The following is a 20,337-nucleotide window of genomic DNA, read 5'->3' as shown; positions in this document are numbered from 1 at the left end:
GCAGGGCTTTACCGGAGAAAAAAAACGAGAGCACTCGACAGCAGAATTCTTTTCAGATGTGGGATTCGAACCCACGCCTGGAGAACCGGACTGCGACCTGAGCGCAGCGCATTGGACCGCTCTGCCATCATTACACATAGGGTGAAAGCGAGCTAAAATTTGGGCTGTGCGTCGTTGGCGCCTTCTTTCAATGGGTTGTTGCTTTTCGGTGTTTCACACACTTTCAGATTGGTAGACGCATTTCTTGCTATGCAGCGTGGCAGGTGTATTGCTGTTTGGGTTTCAAACCTGGAGACCTAACTGCCCATGCTCATCCCCCTTCTGGTGCATTTGGGTGCAGCAGAGGTTATCAGGTAGTCACAGCTTGGATCCAGGTTGTAAAATTAATCTGCATCCAGTCACTTGTCTGGTGATGTCGCATAGATACAACACGACCAAGCCGACTTCTCGTATAGAGGTTTTCGGCAGGAGAACACATCTTGGTGCCCGAAGGGCGATATACACTGGATTATCAGCATGGTCGATGATGGTTAATTCGCGGCATGCAGTCACATCGCCACACGCCGGCCCCGTGGTGTAACGGTTAGCACTCAGGACTCTGAATCCTGCGATCCGAATTCAAATCTCGGCGGGACCTGTAGCGCCCGTAGTTTTGTACATTCAACCGGGTCGATCCACCTAAGACTACAGGGAGTCGACACTTCCGCGGCACGTAATGTGGGGGACATAATTGCGCTAAGGCGGACAATAATTGAAGTTCGGGCGCAGGCCTTGTGTGATTTTCGGATTACGAGAGCTGCGCACTCAGCAACATGGGGATCACATGTTGGTTGAGGTTATCATCATCATCACGCATAGCGATGACCCCAGGAGGCCTGGAGCATTGCTGGGTCTCAGCCTGCTAGGCTCAACTACTTCAGTCACGCGCAGGAAAACTGATGAATGGCGCACAATCATCTATATGCTTTGCTAGGCAGGCTGAAGTACGTGATATGCGGCGGAATGTGATAGATATGTGGATATGATGTGCGGTGGCACCCGATACCGAAAAACCATGTCAGAAGTGGGATTCGAACCCACGCCCGGAGAACCGGACTGCGATCTGAACGCAGCGCCTTGGACCGCTCGTCCATCCTGACACATAGTGACTACGCGGGCGAAAAATTGGGCTGCGCGTCGGTGGCGGCTTCTTTCAATGATTTGTTGCAATTTGGTTAATCGACAATGTTTGTGATGTCATTTAGGAAATTCCTAGTGAGGGCAATAAATGACAAACAGCATTCCAAGGCGGTGAAAAGCGCCTAATAGCGTAATTTGTGCCCGGTGTGTGTGCAACCGGCCCAGGTTTGAAGTTTGCCCCACAACCGGACCCTGGCTTCTGCCGAGATCTGGTGCTAGATATCGTCGCCACATCCTTCAATTTCAAACTCGGGCACGCATTGGTTGGTGCTTGCCTGGTTTTACGCGATGTTCTACATGATGATGATGATCAGACAGTACGAAGGTGGCCACAAGTCTCAGCATCGTTGTCAAGCATTCCCTGGCCACTTATTAATGCTTGCCAATTTCCATGTTTAAGTCGTCCGAGCTATACTTTTGGAGCGGAAATACGAAAGGAGAGTAAAAAGAGCAAGTAACCACTTATTAATGTACGTATCTTTCACCTGACGGCGTATCCATTCGTCCAATGATACAACACCGGTGGGGAATTGCGAGCGGTAGGGATGGGATAAGTACATCTTTATACGAGTTGAAAACATTTATTACCATGCAACTCTCTCTGGTGCAATGCAACTCAACTCCCCCAACGTTTCCGTGTATTTGAACACCGAGTAGGTTGCCAGGTAGTATGTACTATCAATCTGAACCTGGTTATAGGTTCCCTTTCTTTCCAGCCACATGTCTGCTGACATGACATGATCCAGCTGACTGTTCACATTATGCCCTGCGACTGAACGGGTCCTGACGACCGAACGGCGTTGTTTGCCTGATTATCAGCACGGTAGGCTTGTGAGAGAACTTGCTGTCTGTTGTCCCGCAATCACCCACCAGCCCCGTGGTGCAACGATTAGCGCTGATGATTTGGGCAATAACTGATGCGTTTTGTCCTTGTTTTCTCTATTTCTCATGCAGGTAAGGCTTCGAGCGACATCAACTACTGAGCTACTAATGCTACCGCGAAGAGATTTTAGACTCCCTAACTAAATGGCACCCCCAGTTTTAGTCTCCAGGTTTTGGACCACTCACAGAGCCGATCCAAATGCGCCTGCAGTCTAAGACATCTCATTTCTATACAGCATACATCATCACAGGCTTGAATGCGCTCACATGACATTACTTTTCAGTCTGACTACACCCGTTGGGCCTTCATGGCATACCACCCTTTTCCACGAGGCACTTGCAAGGGTCGACTTTGTTAACAATGGGTTTGTCGCACGACTACCCGCTGTCTGCAATCACTTTTTCCCAGATTTACCCTCAACTGACTTTTTCAGCCGACAAAATCATTCCGATCTGATGTGCTTAGGTTCGTCGGCACACATGGAACATTTTCTTGATGACCGCTGTGTCTGAGCGTGTTAGGTGCATGTGCGACTGTGTAATGTGTATATGTGTGCGTTTGGTTAAGTTTTTTTGTTTGTGTGCATCGTATATTTATTGTTTTTAAAACTGGACTGTTTCCGTAATTGGGCTTTTTGACTGTGGAAGGCTTCTGTCCTAAATAAACAAGTCAATGAATAAATCTCCAGGGGCGCAGTAACCTGCGATATGTGAAAAGTGGGCATGCGCATTTTTTCAGATTGATGAACACATTTCTTGTCACGCAGCGTAGCAGGTACACTGTTATTTGAGTTATAGAACTGAGTGAGTGGCCGCCTCTGCCTATGCCCTTCTCATGTATTTGAACGCGGCTGACGCATTTGGACTTTTCATCACACGATAAAGCCGATTATTTGTGTTATACCTAGCGGCGATCGCGAGGAGAATACGTATTGACGGCCGGAGGGCGTTGTGTGCTGGATTATCAGCGCGGAAGATAATGGGGTAATTTTCTGCATGCCATCATATATCTGGAGACCGGCCCCGTGGTGTAACGGTCAGCACTCAGGACTCTGAATCCTGCGATCCGAGTTCAAATCTCGGCGGGACCTGTAACGCCCGTAGTTTTGTGCATTCAACCGGATCGATTGAAGCGGACAGTGATTAAATGCCCGTGTGATTTTCAAATTACCAGAGATGAGCACCCATCCGTATGAGTCATAACCACATGGGGGTTACATGCTGAATGAGGTTATCATCGTCATCAGTGTATAGCGATGACGCCAGAATACCTGGAGACATTCTGCACCTCAGCTTGCCAGGCTCAACCACTGAAGTCACGCCCGGGGAAAACCGATGAGTGGTGCACAATCGTCTATATGTTGTGCTAGATAGGCTGGAGTACGTGATATGCAGGGCTTTACCGGAGAAAAAAACGAGAGCACTCGACAGCAAAACTCTTATCAGAAATGAGACTCGAACCCACGCCCGGAGAACCGGACTGCGACCTGAGCGCAGCGCATTGGACCGCTCGGCCATCATTACGCGTGGGGCGAAATCGAGCTAAAATTTGGGCTGTGCGTCGTTGGTGCCTTCTTTCAATGGGTTGTTGCTTTTCGGTGTTTCACACACTTTCAGATTGGTAGACGCATTTCTTGCTATGCAGCGTGGCAGGTGTATTGCTGTTTGGGTTTCAAACCTGGAGACCTAACTGCCCATGCTCATCCCCCTTCTGGTGCATTTGGGTGCAGCACAGGTTATCAGGTAGTCACAGCTTGGATCCAGGTTGTAAGATTAATCTGCATCCAGTCACTTGTCTGGTGATGTTGCATAGATACAACACGATCAAGCCGACTTTTCGTATAGAGGTTTTCGGCAGGAGAACACATCTTGGTGCCCGAAGGGCGATATACACTGGATTATCAGCATGGTGGATTGTTAATTCCTGCATGCATTATCAGCATGGTCGATTATCAGCATGTTGTTAATTCGCGGCATGCAGTCACATCGCCACACGCCGGCCCCGTGGTGTAACGGTTAGCACTCAGGACTCTGAATCCTGCGATCCGAGTTCAAATCTCGGCGGGACCTGCCACACCCGTAGTTTTGTACATTCAACCGGGTCGATCCACCTAAGACTACAGGGAGTCGACACTTCCGCGGCACGTAATGTGGGGGGACATAATTGTGCTAAGGCGGACAATAATTGAAGTTCAGGCGCAAGACTTGTGTGATTTTCGGATTACGAGAGCTGCGCACTCAGCAACATGGGGATCACATGTTGGTTGAGGTTATCATCATCATCACGCATAGCGATGACCCCAGGAGGCCTGGAGCATTGCTGGGTCTCAGCCTGCTAGGCTCAACTACTTCAGTCACGCGCAGGAAAACTGATGAATGTCGCACAATCATCTATATGCTTTGCTAGGCAGGCTGAAGTACGTGATGTGCGGCGGAATGTGATAGATATGTGGATATGATATGCGGTGGCACCCGATACCGAAAAGCCATGTCAGAAGTGGGATTCGAACCCACGCCCGGAGAACCGGACTGCGACCTGAACGCAGCGCCTTGGACCGCTCGGCCATCCTGACGCACAGGATGAACGCGAGCGAAAAATTGGGCTGTGCGTCGTTGGACACTTTAGGGACATTTATGGACATTTCTGGTGAAAAAAACGAATGACAAACATTATTTTAAGACGGTGAAAAGCGACCCAAAGCGCACGTTGTGCCCGGTGTGTGTGCAACCGGTCTCAGTTTGAAATTTGCCCCACAACCGGACCCTGGCTGCTGCCAAAACCCGGTACTAGATGTAGCCGTGACATCCTTCGATTTCAACTCGGGTGGGCATCGGTTGCTCCTTGTCCTGGTTTTACGTGATGTTCTTCGTGGTGATGATACTACGACAGTACGAATGTGGCCACAGGTCTCAGCATCGTTGTTAAGTGCCCATTGATCATATACTTAGACGTCTGCGTGTTTTAGTCACCCTAGCTTTACTCTTGGAACGAGCAAACGAAAAGAAGGTACCATTAGGAAGCAATCATCCATTAATGTACCTATATTTTACTTGACCCAGGTATCGATTCGTCTATTGATATAACAGCCGTGGAAAATTGCGAGCAGTAGGGACGGGATGAACACACCTTTCAACGCTTTGCAAACATTTCCTACAATGCAACTCCCCTGGTATAATGTTACTTGTGTTAAGAAGCTGGAGACAAGGGCCACCGATCCCCAAACCCCCTCTCCCATGTTTCCGTACATTTGGACACCGAATAGGTTGCCAGGCGGCATGTGCTGTGAATCTGGATCCCGATTATTACAGGATCCCGATGCTTCGCGTCCATCCCTCGGTGATATAACATGATCCTGCCGGCTATTCATATCATGCCGAACAGGCTGCTGCTGAACAGGCCCTGGCGACCGAAGGGCGTTGCATGCTTGATTATTAGAACGGTAAGCCTGTGAGGGAACTCGCTGTCTGTTGTCTCGCTATCATCCACCGGCCCCGTGGTGTAACGGCTAGCACTGAGGACCTGGGCAACAATAGGTGCGTCTTGTCCTTTTTACCCTATTTTCCATGCAGCTCAGGCTTCGCACGGCATCAGTCCCTTGTCGCTGCTGCTACCGCGAAGAGATTTCATATTCCGTAACCAATATGACACCCACAGAAGCGCAGGAACCTGCCAGAATGGGAATGGACATGCACCTTTTCCGTATTGGTTTACATATTTCTCGTCATGCAGCATAGCAGTTTTCTGTCATTTCAGCTGTAAAAATGAGGGAGTGGTCGCCTCTGCCCATCCTCTTGTCATGCATTTGGACGCGGTTGACGCATTTCGACTTTTCATAACATGATCAAGCCGCCAGTTCGTGTTTCCATTTCAGTTTAATTTCGATCGAAATCCAAATCGAAATCAATTTCGGAGAATATCTAAACAGAGCTTGCCACGGAAAATCTGTCGTGGATGATTTTTACGTAAAAGTAAGGAAAACTTTCATTTACTGTCTGCTGTTACAGCAAAAAATGGCGGTCCCGTGGTGTAATGGCTAGCACTCAGGACTTTGAATCCTGCGATCCGAGTTCAAATCTCGGCGGGACCTGTCATACGCATGCTTTTGCGCATTCGACCGCGTCGATGAGCCCGAGACTACACAATTCCACTCCGTGACACGTGCCATGAAGAGAAATAATGGCATGTGCAAGCAAGCAAGCAAGCAGGTGCGTGAGCATTGTGCGTTTCTCAGATTACAAGAGCTGCGCGCTTGCTTGCTACACGTCTCGCCAGGCACTGGAGTAGCTAGAGGGTCGCTAAATGCTAGAGTTTTGTGACTGTAAATTGTGGGAAGCGCGAGTCCGTAGAATTCCCTATGGTCCGTTATTAGCATGCTACAAGCGCTCACCTAATCCGTAAGCTCGTAACAGTGCACCTCCTATTGCAGGCGAAGGTCTCTTGTCAAACCATGAAGTGTTATTATTCCCGGAGCAACCAGTTCAAATGGCACATAAACATGTGTGTTGCGCTACTGCTGAAAGAGCGAACAGCAGTGTCATATGGAAACAACGAAAAGTGAAACGACCATTATCGATGTCAGAAGTGGGATTCGAACCCACGCCCGGAGAACCGGACTGCGACCTGAACGCAGCGCATTGGACCGCTCGGCCATCCTGACACATAGTGACTACGCGGGCGAAAAATTGGGCTGCGCGTCGGTGGCGGCTTCTTTCAATGATTTGTTGCAATTTGGTTAATCGACAATATTTGTGATGTCATTTAGGAAATTCCTAGTGAGGGCAATAAATGACAAACAGCATTCCAAGGCGGTGAAAAGCGCCTAATAGCGTAATTTGTGCCCGGTGTGTGTGCAACCGGCCCAGGTTTGAAGTTTGCCCCACAACTGGACCCTGGCTTCTGCCGAGATCTGGTGCTAGATATCGTCGTCACATCCTTCAATTTCAAACTCGGGTACGCATTGGTTGGTACTTGCTCTGGTTTTACGCGATGTTCTACATGATGATGATGATCAGACAGTACGAAGGTGGGCACAAGTCTCAGCATCGTTGTCAAGCATTCCCTGGCCACTTATTAATGCCTGCCAATTTCTATGTTTAAGTCGTCCGAGCTATACTTTTGGACCGGAAATACGAAAGGAGAGTAAAAAGAGCAAGTAACCATTTATTAATGTACGTATCTTTCACCTGACGGCGTATCCATTCGTCCAATGATACAACACCGGTGGGGGAATTGCGAGCGGTAGGGATGGGATAAGTACATCTTTATGCGAGTTGAAAACATTTATTACCATGCAACTCTCTCTGGTGCAATGCAACTCAACTCCCCCAACGTTTCCGTGTATTTGAACACCGAGTAGGTTGCCAGGTAGTATGTGCTATGAATCTGAATCCTGGTTATAGGTTCCCTTTCTTTCCAGCCACATGTCTGCTGACATGACATGATCCAGCTGGCTGTTCACATTATGCCCTGCGACTGAACGGGTCGAAGGGCGGTTGTTTACCTGATTATCAGCACGGTAGGCTTGTGAGAGAACTCGCTGTCTGTTGTCGAGTCAATGAATAAATCCCCAGGAGCGCAGTAACCTGCGATATGTGAAAAGTGGGCATGCGCATTTTTTCAGATTGATGAACACATTTCTTGTCACGCAGCGTAACAGGTACACTGTTACTTGAGTTATAGAACTGAGTGAGTGGCCGCCTCTGCCTATGCCCTTCTCATGTATTTGAACGCGGCTGACGCATTTGAACTTTTCATCACATGATAAAGCCAATTATTTGTGTTATGCCTAGCGGCGATCGCCAGGAGAATACGTATTGGCGGCCGGAGGGCGTTGTGTGCTGGATTATCAGCGCGGAAGATAATGGGATAATTTGCTGCATGCCATCACGCATCCGGATACCGGCCCCGTGGTGTAACGGTCAGCACTCAGAACTCTGAATCCTGCGATCCGAGTTTAAATCTTGGCGGGACCTGTCACATCCACGATTTCGTGTATTTGACCACCTTGATGAACCCAACACTGGAGGAATCGGCACTTCCGTGGCACGTGTCCCGGAGGGATACAATCTCGGTAAGACATTCAGTGTTGTGGTCAGTGCGCGAGTCCTGTGTGTTTCTCAGGTTACAAGAGATGCGTCTTCGTCCGTTACAAGTCTTACCAGGCGTTGGCGTGGCTAAAGGGTTTAGAGGCTAGAGTTCTGTTAGTGTGTGGATTGTGAGCAGTGGGAGCTTGTAGAGCTCCTTATGGCTCGTAAATAGCGTGTTACGAGTGCCCCCGCCTCACCATCTCCCCCCCCCCCCCCCTCCCTCCTTCTGTAGTCTCGGAACAACCGGTCTCCTTTTGCTTCCGAAAGTCTCTTGTCAAATCACGAGCTGTAATCATGTCCAGATCAACTTTCATCTAGCCAACTGTTCGGTGATGTTGCACAGACACAACATGATCAACTCCACTACTGGTACTGTACCTACTGGCGTTGGCAGGGGAATGTGTATAGGCGACCGAACGGCGTTGTATACCGGATTATCAGCACGGTGGATGATGGGATGACTCACTGTATGCTGTCGCGAGTCCCCACGCCGGCCCCGTGGTGTAACGGTTAGCACTCAGGACTCTGAATCCTGCGATCCGAGTTCAAATCTCGGCGGGACCTGTAACACCCGCAGTTTTGTACGTTTAACCGGATCGATTAAAGCGGAGTGATTAAACTTCAGGAGCAAGTCTTGTGTGATTTTCAAATTTCGAGAGATGCGCGCTCATCCGCATGAGAGTCGTAACCACGTGGAGGTCATATGCCGAATGAGATTATCATCGTCATCAGTGTATAGCGATGACGCCTGGAGACATGCTGCATCTCAGCATGTCAGGCTCAACCATTGAAGTCACACTCCCGGGGAAAACCGATGAGTGGTGCACAATCGTCTATATGTTTTGCTAGATAGGCTGAAGTACGTGATATGCAGGGCTTTATCGGAGAAAAAAAGCCAGAGCACTCGACAGCAAAATACCCGTCAGAAGTGGGATTCGAACTCGCGCCCGGATAGCCGCATTGCGACCTGAGTGCAACGCCTTGGACCGCTCGGCCATCATTACATATGCTGTGAACGCGAGCGAAAATTTGTGCTGTGCGTCGTTGGTGCCTTCTTTCAATGAGTTGTTACTTTTCGGTGTTTCACACACTTTCAGATTGGTACAGGCATTTCTTGCTATGCAGTGTAGCAGGTGTATCGCTGTTTGGGTTTCAAAAGTGGAGACCTAACTGCCCATGCTCATCCCCCTTCTGGTGCGTTTGGGTGCAGCACAAGTTACCAGGTAGTCACAGCTTGGATCCAGGTTGTAGGATTCATTTGCATCCAGTCACTTGTCTGGTGATGTCGCACAGATACAACATGAACAACCCGACTTTTCGTGTAGAGGTTACCGGCAGGAGAACACGTCGTGGTGCCCGAAGGGCGATATATACTGGATTATCAGCACGGTCGATGATGGATAATTCGCCGCATGCAGTCACATCCCCACACGCCGGCCCCGTGGTGTAACGGTTAGCACTCAGGACTCTGAATCCTGCGATCCGAGTTCAAATCTCGGCGGGACCTGCCACACCCGTAGTTTTGTACATTCAACCGAGTCGATCCACCTAAGACTACTGGCATCCGACACTTCTGTGGCACGTAATGTGGGGGACATAACTGCGCTAAGGCGGACAATGATTGAAGTTCGGGCGCAAGTTTTGTGTGATTTTCGGATTACGAGAGCTGCGCACTCAGCAACATGGGGGTCACACGTTGGTTGAGATTATCATCGTCATCACGCATAGCGATGTTCTCAGGAGGCCTGGAGCATTGCTGGGTCTCAGCCTGCCAGGCTCAACTACTTCAGTCACGCGCAGGAAAACCGATGGATGGCGCTCAATCACCTATATATTCTGCTAGGCAGGCTAAACTATGTGATGTGCGGCGCTATGTGGCAGACATGTGGTGGTGCCCAATACCGAAAAAGCCCTGTCAGAAGTGGGATTCGAACCCACGCCCGGAGAACCGGACTGCGACCTGAACGCAGCGCCTTGGACCGCTCGGCCATCCTGACAGATAGCGGCAACAAGGGTGAAAAAGTGGGCTGCGCGTCGGTGGCGGCTTCTTTAAATGATTTGTTACAAATTGGTTAATCTACAATATTTGTGATGTTATTTGTGAAATTCCCAGTGAAAGCACTAAATGACAAACAGCATTCCAAGATGGTGAAAAGCGCTTAATAGCGCAATTTGTACCTGGTGTGTGTGGGCAACCGATTTGATTCAGGTTTCAAGCTTGCCCCACAACGGGACCCTAGCTGCTGCCGAGATCTGGTGCTGGAGGTAGTCGCCACGTCCTTCAATTTCAAATTCGGGTGGGCATTGGTGGTACTTTTCCTGGTTTTACGCGATGTTCTACGCGATGATGTTCATAAGACAGGACGAATGTGCCCGCGGATCTCAGCATCGTTGTCAAGCATTCACTGGCCACGTGCATATCAATTTCCATGTTTTAGCTGCCCTAGCTGTACTTTTGAAACCGGACTGCGAAAGGAGAGTAAAAAGAGTAAGTAACCACTCACTCATGAACGTATGTTTCACCTGATCCCGGCATCCATTCGTCCAGTGGTATGACAACCGTGAGGAATTGTGAGCGGTAAGGATGGGATAAGGACATCTTTACGCAATTTTTCTTACCATGCAACTACCCTGGTCTAATCTTGCTTGTGTTAAGAAGTTGCAGGCAAGGGCCACCGATCCCCAGACCCCATCCCCCTTCCGTTTCCGTGCATTTGGACGCCGAGTAGGTTGCCAGGTGGCATGTACTATGAATATGGATCGCGATTATAGGGTCCCGTTGATTCCAGTCACTCACTTGGTGATATAACATGAACCAGAGGACTTTTCATATAATGCCGAACAGACTGCGACTGAACCGGTCCTGGCGACTGCATGGCGTTATATGCTTGATCATCAGCACGGTAGGCTTGTGAGAGAACTCGCTGTCGGTTGTCCCGTTATCACCCACCAGCCCCGTGGTGTAACGATTAGTGCTCATGATTTGGGCAACAATATATGCGTTTTATCCTTGTTTACTCTATTTGTCATGCAGGTAAGGCTTCGAACGACATCAACTACTGAACTACTAATGCTACCGCGAAGATATTTTAGACTCCCTAACTAAATGGCACCCCAGTTTTAGTCTCCAGGTTTTGGACCACTCACAGAGCCGATCCAAATGCGCCTGCAGTCTAAGACATCTCATTTCTATACAACATATATCATCACAGGCTTGAATGCGCTCACATGACATTACTTTTCAGTTTGACTACACCCGTTGGGCGTTCATGGCATACCGCCCTTTTCCACGAGGCATTTGCAGGAGTCGACATTGTTAACAATGGGTTTGTCGCACGACAACCCGCTGTCTGCAATCACTTTTTGCAAGATTCGCCCTCAACTGACTTTTTCAGCCAACAAAATCATTCCGATCTGATGTGCTTAGGTTCGCCGGCACACATGGAACATTCTCTTGATGACCGCTGTGTCTGAGCGTGTAAGGTGTATGTGGGACTGTGTAATGTGTATATGTGTGTGTTGGTTAAGTTTTTTTTGTTTGTGTGTATCGTATACTTATTGTTTTTCAAACTGGACTGTTTCCATAATTGGGCTTTTGACTGTAGAATTATTCTGTCCTAAATAAACAAGTAAATGAATAAATCTCCAGGAGCGCAGTAACCTGCGATGTGTGAGAAGTGGGCATGCGCATTTTTTCAGATTGATGAACACATTTCTTGTCACGCAGCGTAGCAGATACACTGTTATTTGAGTTATAGAACCGAATGAGTGGCCGCCTCTGCCTATGCCCTTCTCATGCATTTGAACGCGGCTGACGCATTTGAACTTTTCATCACATGATAAAGTCGATTAGTTGTGTTATACCTAGCGGCGATCGCCAGGAGAATACGTATTGGCGGCTGGAGGGCGTTGTGTGCTGGATTATCAGCGCGGAAGATAATGGGATAATTTGTTGCATGCCATCACGCATCCGGATACCGGCCCCGTGGTGTAACGGTCAGCACTCAGTACTCTGAATCCTGCGATCCGAGTTCAAATCTCGGCGGGACCTGTCACATCCACGATTTCGTGTATTTGACCACCTTGATGAACCCAACACTGGAGGAATCGGCACTTCCGTGGCACGTGTCCCGGAGGGATACAATCTCGGTAAGGCATTCAGTGTTGATGTCAGTGCGTGAGTCCTGTGTGTTTCTCAGGTTACAAGAGATGCGTCTTCGTCCGTTACAAGTCTTACCAGGCGTTGGCGTGGCTAAAGGGTTTAGAGGCTAGAGTTCTGTTAGTATGTGGATTGTGAGCAGTGGGAGCTTGTAGAGCTCCTTATGGCTCGTAAATAGCGTGTTACGAGTGCCCCCGCCTCACCATCTCCCCCCCCCCCCCTCCCTCCTTCTGTAGTCTCGGAACAACCGGTCTCCTTTTGCTTCCGAAAGTCTCTTGTCAAATCACGAGCTGTAATCATGTCCAGATCAACTTTCATCCAGCCAACTGTCCGGTGATGTTGCACAGACACAACATGATCAACTCCACTACTGGTACTGTACCTACTGGCGTGGGCAGGGGAATGTGTATAGGCGACCCGAACGGCGTTGTATACCGGATTATCAGCACGGTGGATGATGGGATGACTCACTGTATGCTGTCGCGAGTCCCCACGCCGGCCCCGTGGTGTAACGGTTAGCGCTCAGGACTCTGAATCCTGCGATCCGAGTTCAAATCTCGGCGGGACCTGTAACACCCGCAGTTTTGTACGTTTAACCGGATCGATTAAAGCGGAGTGATTAAACTTCAGGAGCAAGTCTTGTGTGATTTTCAAATTTCGAGAGATGCGCGCTCATCCGCATGAGAGTCGTAACCACGTGGAGGTCATATGCCGAATGGGATTATCATCGTCATCAGTGTATAGCGATGACGCCTGGAGACATGCTGCATCTCAGCATGTCAGGCTCAACCACTGAAGTCACACTCCCGGGGAAAACCGATGAGTGGTGCACAATCGTCTATATGTTTTGCTAGATAGGCTGAAGTACGTGATATGCAGGGCTTTATCGGAGAAAAAAAGCCAGAGCACTCGACAGCAAAATGCCCGTCAGAATTGGGATTCGAACTCGCGCCCGGATGGCCACATTGCGACCTGAGTGCAACGCCTTGGACCGCTCGGCCATCATTACATATGCTGTGAACGCGAGCGAAAATTTGTGCTGTGCGTCGTTGGTGCCTTCTTTCAATGAGTTGTTACTTTTCGGTGTTTCACACACTTTCAGATTGGTACAGGCATTTCTTGCTATGCAGTGTAGCAGGTGTATCGCTGTTTGGGTTTCAAAAGTGGAGACCTAGCTGCCCATGCTCATTCCCCTTCTGGTGCGTTTGGGTGCAACACAAGTTACCAGGTAGTCACAGCTTGGATCCAGGTTGTAGGATTCATTTGCATCCAGTCACTTGTCTGGTGATTTCGCACAGATACAACATGAACAGCCCGACTTTTCGTGTAGAGGTTACCGGCAGGAGAACACGTCGTGGTGCCCGAAGGGCGATATACACTGGATTATTAGCACGGTCGATGATGGATAATTCGCCGCATGCAGTCACATCGCCACACGCCGGCCCCGTGGTGTAACGGTTAGCACTCAGGACTCTGAATCCTGCGATCCGAGTTCAAATCTCGGCGGGACCTGTAACGCCCGTAGTTTTGTACATTCAACCGGGTCGATCCACCAAGACTACAGGGAGTCGACACTTCCGCGGCACGTAATGTGGGGGACATAATTGTGCTAAGGCGGACAATGATTGAAGTTCGGGCGCAAGTTTTGTGTGATTTTCGGATTACGAGAGCTGCGCACTCAGCAACATGGGGATCACATGTTGGTTGAGGTTATCATCATCATCACGCATAGCGATGACCCCAGGAGGCCTGGAGCATTCCTGGGTCTCAGCCTGCTAGGCTCAACTACTTCAGTCACGCGCAGGAAAACTGATGAATGGCGCACAATCATCTATATGCTTTGCTAGGCAGGCTGAAGTACGTGATATGCGGCGGAATGTGATAGATATGTGGATATGATATGCGTTGGCACCCGATACCGAAAAACCATGTCAGAAGTGGGATTCGAACCCACGCCCGGAGAACCGGACTGCGACCTGAACGCAGCGCCTTGGACCGCTCGGCCATCCTGACGCACAGGATGAACGCGAGCGAAAAATTGGACTGTGCGTCGTTGGACACTTTAGGGACATTTATGGACATTTCTGGTGAAGAAAACGAATGACAAACAATATTTAAGACGGTGAAAAGCGACCCAAAGCGCACGTTGTGCCCGGTGTGTGTGCAACCGGTCTCAGTTTGAAATTTGCCCCACAACCGGACCCTGGCTGCTGCCAAAACCCGGTACTAGATGTAGCCGTGACATCCTTCGATTTCAAACTCGGGTGGGCATCGGTTGCTCCTTGTCCTGGTTTTACGTGATGTTCTTCGTGGTGATGATATTACGACAGTACGAATGTGGCCACAGGTCTCAGCATCGTTGTTAAGTGCCCATTGATCATATACTTGGAAGCCTGCGTGTTTTAGTCACCCTAGCTTTACTCTTGGAACGAGCAAACGAAAAGAAGGATACCATTAGGAAGCAATCATCCATTAATGTACCTATATTTTACTTGACCCAGGTATCGATTTGTCTATTGATATAACAGCCGTGGAAAATTGCGAGCAGTAGGGACGGGATGAACACACCTTTCAACGCTTTGCAAACATTTCCTACAATGCAACTCCCCTGGTATAATGTTACTTGTGTTAAGAAGCTGGAGACAAGGGCCACCGATCCCCAAACCCCCTCCCCCATGTTTTCGTACATTTGGACACCGAATAGGTTGCCAGGCGGCATGTGCTGTGAATCTGGATCCCGATTATTACAGGATCCCGATGCTTTGCGTCCATCCCTCGGTGATATAACATGATCCTGCCGGCTATTCATATCATGCCGAACAGGCTGCTGCTGAACAGGCCCTGGCGACCGAAGGGCGTTGCATGCTTGATTATTAGAACGGTAAGGTCCTGTGAGGGAACTCGCTGTCTGTTGTCTCGCTATCATCCACCGGCCTCCGTGGTGTAACGGCTAGCACTGAGGACTTGGGCAACAATAGGTGCGTCTTGTCCTTTTTACCCTATTTTTCCATGCAGTTCAGGCTTCGCACGGCATCAGTCCCTTGTCGCTGCTGCTACCGCGAAGAGATTTCATATTCCGTAACCAATATGACACCCACAGAAGCGCAGGAACCTGCCAGAATGGGAATGGACATGCACCTTTTCCGTATTGGTTTACATATTTCTCGTCATGCAGCATAGCAGTTTTCTGTCATTTCAGCTGTAAAAATGAGGGAGTGGTCGCCTCTGCCCATCCTCTTGTCATGCATTTGGACGCGGTTGACGCATTTCGACTTTTCATAGATGATCAAGCCGCCAGTTCGTGTTTCCATTTCAGTTTAATTTCGATCGAAATCCAAATCGAAATCAATTTCGGAGAATATCTAAACAGAGCTTGCCACGGAAATCTGTCGTGGATGATTTTTACGTAAAAGTAAGGAAAACTTTCATTTACTGTCTGCTGTTACAGCAAAAAATGGCGGTCCCGTGGTGTAATGGTTAGCACTCAGGACTTTGAATCCTGCGATCCGAGTTCAAATCTCGGCGGGACCTGTCATACGCATGCTTTTTGCGTATTCGACCGCGTCGATGAGCCCGAGACTACACAATTCCACTCCGTGACACGTGCCATGAAGAGAAATAATGGCATGTGCAAGCAAGCAAGCAAGCAGGTGCGTGAGCATTGTGCGTTTCTCAGATTACAAGAGCTGCGCGCTTGTTTGCTACACGTCTCGCCAGGCACTGGAGTAGCTAGAGGGTCGCTAAATGCTAGAGTTTTGTGACTGTAAATTGTGGGAAGCGCGAGTCCGTAGAATTCCCTATGGTCCGTTATTAGCATGCTACAAGCGCTCACCTAATCCGTAAGCTCGTAACAGTGCACCTCCTATTGCAGGCGAAGGTCTCTTGTCAAACCATGAAGTGTTATTATTCCCGGAGCAACCAGTTCAAATGGCACATAAACATGTGTGTTGCGCTACTGCTGAAAGAGCGAACAGCAGTGTCATATGGAAACAACGAAAAGTGAAACGACCATTATCGAAAATCACTGTCAGAAGTGGGATTCGAACCCACGCCCGGAGAACCGGACTGCGACCTGAACGCAGCGCCTTGGACCGCTCGGCCATCCTGACACATAGTGACCACGCGGGCGAAAAATTGGGCTGCGCGTCGGTGGCGGCTTCTTTCAATGATTTGTTGCAATTTGGTTAATCGACAATGTTTGTGATGTCATTTAGGAAATTCCTAGTGAGGGCAATAAGTGACAAACAGCATTCCAAGGCGGTGAAAAGCGCCTAATAGCGTAATTTGTGCCCGGTGTGTGTGCAACCGGCCCAGGTTTGAAGTTTGCCCCACAACCGGACCCTGGCTTCTGCCGAGATCTGGTGCTAGATATCGTCGTTACATCCTTCAATTTCAAACTCGGGTAGGCATTGGTTGGTACTTGCTCTGGTTTTACGCGATGTTCTACATGATGATGATGATCAGACAGTACGAAGGTGGCCACAAGTCTCAGCATCGTTGTCAAGCATTCCTGGCCACTTATTAATGCCTGCCAATTTCCATGTTTAAGTCGTCCGAGCTACACTTTTGGAGCGGAAATACGAAAGGAGAGTAAAAAGAGCAAGTAACCACTTATTAATGTACGTATCTTTCACCTGACGGCGTATCCATTCGTCCAATGATACAACACCGGTGGGGGAATTGCGAGCGGTAGGGATGGGATAAGTACATCTTTATACGAGTTGAAAACATTTATTACCATGCAACTCTCTCTGGTGCAATGCAACTCAACTCCCCCAACGTTTCCGTGTATTTGAACACCGAGTAGGTTGCCAGGTAGCATGTACTATGAATCTGAATCCTGGTTATAGGTTCCCTTTCTTTCCAGCCACATGTCTGCTGATATGACATGATCCAGCTGACTGTTCACATTATGCCCTGCGACTGAACGGGCCCTGACGACCGAAGGGCGGTTGTTTACCTGATTTCCAGCACGGTAGGCTTGTGAGAGAACTTGCTGCCTGTTGTCCCGTTATCACCCACCGGCTCCGTGGTGTAACGATTAGCGCTGATAATTTGGACAATAACTGATGCGTTTTGTCCTTATTTTCTCTAGTTTTCATGCAGGTAAGGCTTCGAGCGACATCAACTACTGAGCTACTAATGCTACCGCGAAGAGATTTTAGACTCCCTAACTAAATGGCACCCCAGTTTTAGTCTCCAGGTTGTGAACCACTCAAAGAGGCGGTCCAAATGCGCCTGCAGTCTAAGACATCTCATTTCTATGCAACATATATCATCACAGGCTTGAAAGCATTTACATGACGTCACTTTTCAGCCTGACTACACCCGTTGGACGTTCATGGCATACCGCCCTTTTCCACGAGGCACTTGCAAGGGTCGACATTGCAAACAATGGGTTTGTCGCACGACTACCCGCTGTCTGCAATCACTTTTTGCAAGATTCGCCCTCAACTGACTTTTTCAGCCGACAAAATCATTCCGATCTGATGTGCTTGGGTTTGCCGGCACACATGGAACATTTTCCTGATGACCGCTGTGTCTGAGCGTGTAAGGTGTATGTGCGACTGTGTGATGTGTATATGTGTGTGTTTGGTTAAGTTTTTTTGTTTGTGTGTATCGTATACTTATTGTTTTTAAAACTGGACTGTTTCCGTGATTGGGCTTTTGACTGTAGAATTCTTCTGTCCTAAATAAACAAGTAAATGAATAAATCTCCAGGAGCGCAGTAACCTGCGGTATGTGAAAAGTTGACATGCGCATTTTTTCAGATTGATGAACACATTTCTTGTCACGCAGCGTAGCAGATACACTGTTATTTGAGTTATAGAACCGAATGAGTGGCCGCCTCTGCCTATGCCCTTCTCATGCATTTGAACGCGGCTGACGCATTTGGACTTTTCATCACATGGTGAAGTCGATTAGTTGTGTTATACCTAGCGGCGATCGCCAGGAGAATACGTATTGGCGGCCGGAGGGCGTTGTGTGCTGGATTATCAGCGCGGAGGATAATGGGATAATTTGCTGCATGCCATCACGCATCCGGATACCGGCCCCGTGGTGTAACGGTTAGCACTCAGGACTCTGAATCCTGCGATCCGAGTTCAAATCTCGGCGGGACCTGTCACATCCACGATTTCGTGTATTTGACCACCTTGATGAACCCAACACTAGAGGAATCGGCACTTCCGTGGCACGTGTCCCGGAGGGATACAATCTCGGTAAGGCATTCAGTGCTGATGTCAGTGCGCGAGTCCTGTGTGTTTCTCAGGTTACAAGAGATGCGTCTTCGTCCGTTACTAGTCTCACCAGGCGTTGGCGTGGCTAAAGGGTTAGCTAGAGTTCTGTTAGTATGTGGATTGTGAGCAGTGGGAGCTTGTAGAGCTCCTTATGGCTCGTAAATAGCGTGTTACGAGTGCCCCCGCCTCACCATCTCTCCCCTCCCCCCCTCCTTCTGTAGTCTCGGAACAACCGGTCTCCTTTTGCTTCCGAAAGTCTCTTGTCAAATCACGAGCTGTAATCATGTCCAGATCAACTTTCATCCAGCCAACTGTCCGGTGATGTTGCACAGACACAACGTGATCAACTCCACTACTGGTACTGTATCTACTGGCGTGGGCAGGGGAATGTGTATAGGCGACGGAACGGCGTTGTATACCGGATTATCAGCACGGTGGATGATGGGATGACTCACTGTATGCTGTCGCGAGTCCCCACGCCGGCCCCGTGGTGTAACGGTTAGCACTCAGGACTCTGAATCCTGCGATCCGAGTTCAAATCTCGGCGGGACCTGTAACACCCGCAGTTTTGTACGTTTAACCGGATCGATTAAAGCGGAGTGATTAAACTTCAGGAGCAAGTCTTGTGTGATTTCAAATTTCGAGAGATGCGCGCTCATCCGCATGAGAGTCGTAACCACATGGAGGTCATATGCCGAATGAGATTAGCATCGTCATCAGTGTATAGCGATGACGCCTGGAGACATGCTGCATCTCAGCATGTCAGGCTCAACCACTGAAGTCACACTCCCGGGGAAAACCGATGAGTGGTGCACAATCGTCTATATGTTTTGCTAGATAGGCTGAAGTACGTGATATGCAGGGCTTTATCGGAGAAAAAAAGCCAGAGCACTGGACAGCAAAATACCCGTCAGGAGTGGGATTCGAACTCACGCCCGGATAGCCGCATTGCGACCTGAGTGCAACGCCTTGGACCGCTCGGCCATCATTACATATGCTGTGAACGCGAGCAAAAATTTGTGCTGTGCGTCGTTGGTGCATTCTTTCAATGAGTTGTTACTTTTCGGTGTTTCACACACTTCCAGATTGGTACAGGCATTTCTTGCTATGCAGTGTAGCAGGTGTATCGCTGTTTGGGTTTCAAAACTGGAGACCTAACTGCCCATGCTCATCCCCCTTCTGGTACATTTGGGTGCAGCACAAGTTACCAGGTAGTCACAGCTTGGATCCAGATTGTAGGATTCATTTGCATCCAGTCACTTGTCTGGTGATGTCGCACAGATACAACATGAACAACCCGACTTTTCGTGTAGAGGTTACCGGCAGGAGAACACGTCGTGGTGCCCGAAGGGCGATATATACTGGATTATCAGCACGGTCGATGATGGATAATTCGCCGCATGCAGTCACATCGCCACACGCCGGCCCCGTGGTGTAACGGTTAGCACTCAGGACTCTGAATCCTGCGATCCGAGTTCAAATCTCGGCGGGACCTGTACACGCCCGTAGTTTTGTACATTCAACCGAGTCGATCCACCTAAGACTACTGGCATCCGACACTTCTGTGGCACGTAATGTGGGGGACATAACTGCGCTAAGGCGGACAATGATTGAAGTTCGGGCGCAAGTTTTGTGTGATTTTCGGATTACGAGAGCTGCGCACTCAGCAACATGCGGGTCACACGTTGGTTGAGATTATCATCGTCATCACGCATAGCGATGTTCTCAGGAGGCCTGGAGCATTGCTGGGTCTCAGCCTGCTAGGCTCAACTACTTTCAGTCACGCGCAGG

At 49.2% G+C, this 20,337-nt stretch overlaps 16 non-coding genes across 16 annotated transcripts; 10 read left to right on the top strand and 6 right to left on the bottom strand.

The window, feature by feature from the left end:
• Positions 1-1,055: 1,055 nt before the first annotated feature.
• TRNAL-CAG (transfer RNA leucine (anticodon CAG)) lies at positions 1,056-1,139 on the bottom strand. Its single transcript has one exon. It is a non-coding gene; the product is annotated as a tRNA-Leu (tRNA).
• A 1,941-nt stretch (positions 1,140-3,080) lies between these two features.
• TRNAQ-CUG (transfer RNA glutamine (anticodon CUG)) lies at positions 3,081-3,152 on the top strand. The gene has a single exon. It is a non-coding gene; the product is annotated as a tRNA-Gln (tRNA).
• Positions 3,153-4,059: 907 nt separating this feature from the next.
• Positions 4,060-4,131, top strand: TRNAQ-CUG (transfer RNA glutamine (anticodon CUG)). Its single transcript has one exon. It is a non-coding gene; the product is annotated as a tRNA-Gln (tRNA).
• A 419-nt stretch (positions 4,132-4,550) lies between these two features.
• Positions 4,551-4,634, bottom strand: TRNAL-CAG (transfer RNA leucine (anticodon CAG)). Its single transcript has one exon. It is a non-coding gene; the product is annotated as a tRNA-Leu (tRNA).
• A 1,443-nt stretch (positions 4,635-6,077) lies between these two features.
• On the top strand, positions 6,078-6,149 carry TRNAQ-UUG (transfer RNA glutamine (anticodon UUG)). The gene has a single exon. It is a non-coding gene; the product is annotated as a tRNA-Gln (tRNA).
• A 486-nt stretch (positions 6,150-6,635) lies between these two features.
• On the bottom strand, positions 6,636-6,719 carry TRNAL-CAG (transfer RNA leucine (anticodon CAG)). Its single transcript has one exon. It is a non-coding gene; the product is annotated as a tRNA-Leu (tRNA).
• A 1,921-nt stretch (positions 6,720-8,640) lies between these two features.
• Positions 8,641-8,712, top strand: TRNAQ-CUG (transfer RNA glutamine (anticodon CUG)). The gene has a single exon. It is a non-coding gene; the product is annotated as a tRNA-Gln (tRNA).
• An 871-nt stretch (positions 8,713-9,583) lies between these two features.
• On the top strand, positions 9,584-9,655 carry TRNAQ-CUG (transfer RNA glutamine (anticodon CUG)). The gene has a single exon. It is a non-coding gene; the product is annotated as a tRNA-Gln (tRNA).
• A 406-nt stretch (positions 9,656-10,061) lies between these two features.
• On the bottom strand, positions 10,062-10,145 carry TRNAL-CAG (transfer RNA leucine (anticodon CAG)). Its single transcript has one exon. It is a non-coding gene; the product is annotated as a tRNA-Leu (tRNA).
• Positions 10,146-13,747: 3,602 nt separating this feature from the next.
• Positions 13,748-13,819, top strand: TRNAQ-CUG (transfer RNA glutamine (anticodon CUG)). The gene has a single exon. It is a non-coding gene; the product is annotated as a tRNA-Gln (tRNA).
• A 417-nt stretch (positions 13,820-14,236) lies between these two features.
• On the bottom strand, positions 14,237-14,320 carry TRNAL-CAG (transfer RNA leucine (anticodon CAG)). Its single transcript has one exon. It is a non-coding gene; the product is annotated as a tRNA-Leu (tRNA).
• A 1,446-nt stretch (positions 14,321-15,766) lies between these two features.
• TRNAQ-UUG (transfer RNA glutamine (anticodon UUG)) lies at positions 15,767-15,838 on the top strand. Its single transcript has one exon. It is a non-coding gene; the product is annotated as a tRNA-Gln (tRNA).
• A 494-nt stretch (positions 15,839-16,332) lies between these two features.
• Positions 16,333-16,416, bottom strand: TRNAL-CAG (transfer RNA leucine (anticodon CAG)). The gene has a single exon. It is a non-coding gene; the product is annotated as a tRNA-Leu (tRNA).
• A 1,942-nt stretch (positions 16,417-18,358) lies between these two features.
• Positions 18,359-18,430, top strand: TRNAQ-CUG (transfer RNA glutamine (anticodon CUG)). Its single transcript has one exon. It is a non-coding gene; the product is annotated as a tRNA-Gln (tRNA).
• A 597-nt stretch (positions 18,431-19,027) lies between these two features.
• Positions 19,028-19,099, top strand: TRNAQ-CUG (transfer RNA glutamine (anticodon CUG)). Its single transcript has one exon. It is a non-coding gene; the product is annotated as a tRNA-Gln (tRNA).
• An 870-nt stretch (positions 19,100-19,969) lies between these two features.
• TRNAQ-CUG (transfer RNA glutamine (anticodon CUG)) lies at positions 19,970-20,041 on the top strand. The gene has a single exon. It is a non-coding gene; the product is annotated as a tRNA-Gln (tRNA).
• Positions 20,042-20,337: the final 296 nt, after the last annotated feature.

Source organism: Pollicipes pollicipes, unplaced genomic scaffold (genome assembly GCF_011947565.3).
Source record: "Pollicipes pollicipes isolate AB1234 unplaced genomic scaffold, Ppol_2.1 Scaffold_2555;HRSCAF=2994_pilon_pilon_pilon, whole genome shotgun sequence".
In the NCBI taxonomy this organism is placed as follows: domain Eukaryota; kingdom Metazoa; phylum Arthropoda; class Thecostraca; order Pollicipedomorpha; family Pollicipedidae; genus Pollicipes; species Pollicipes pollicipes.
Note: the sequence above shows the minus strand (reverse complement) of the source record. Positions and strands in the feature narration are given on the sequence as shown.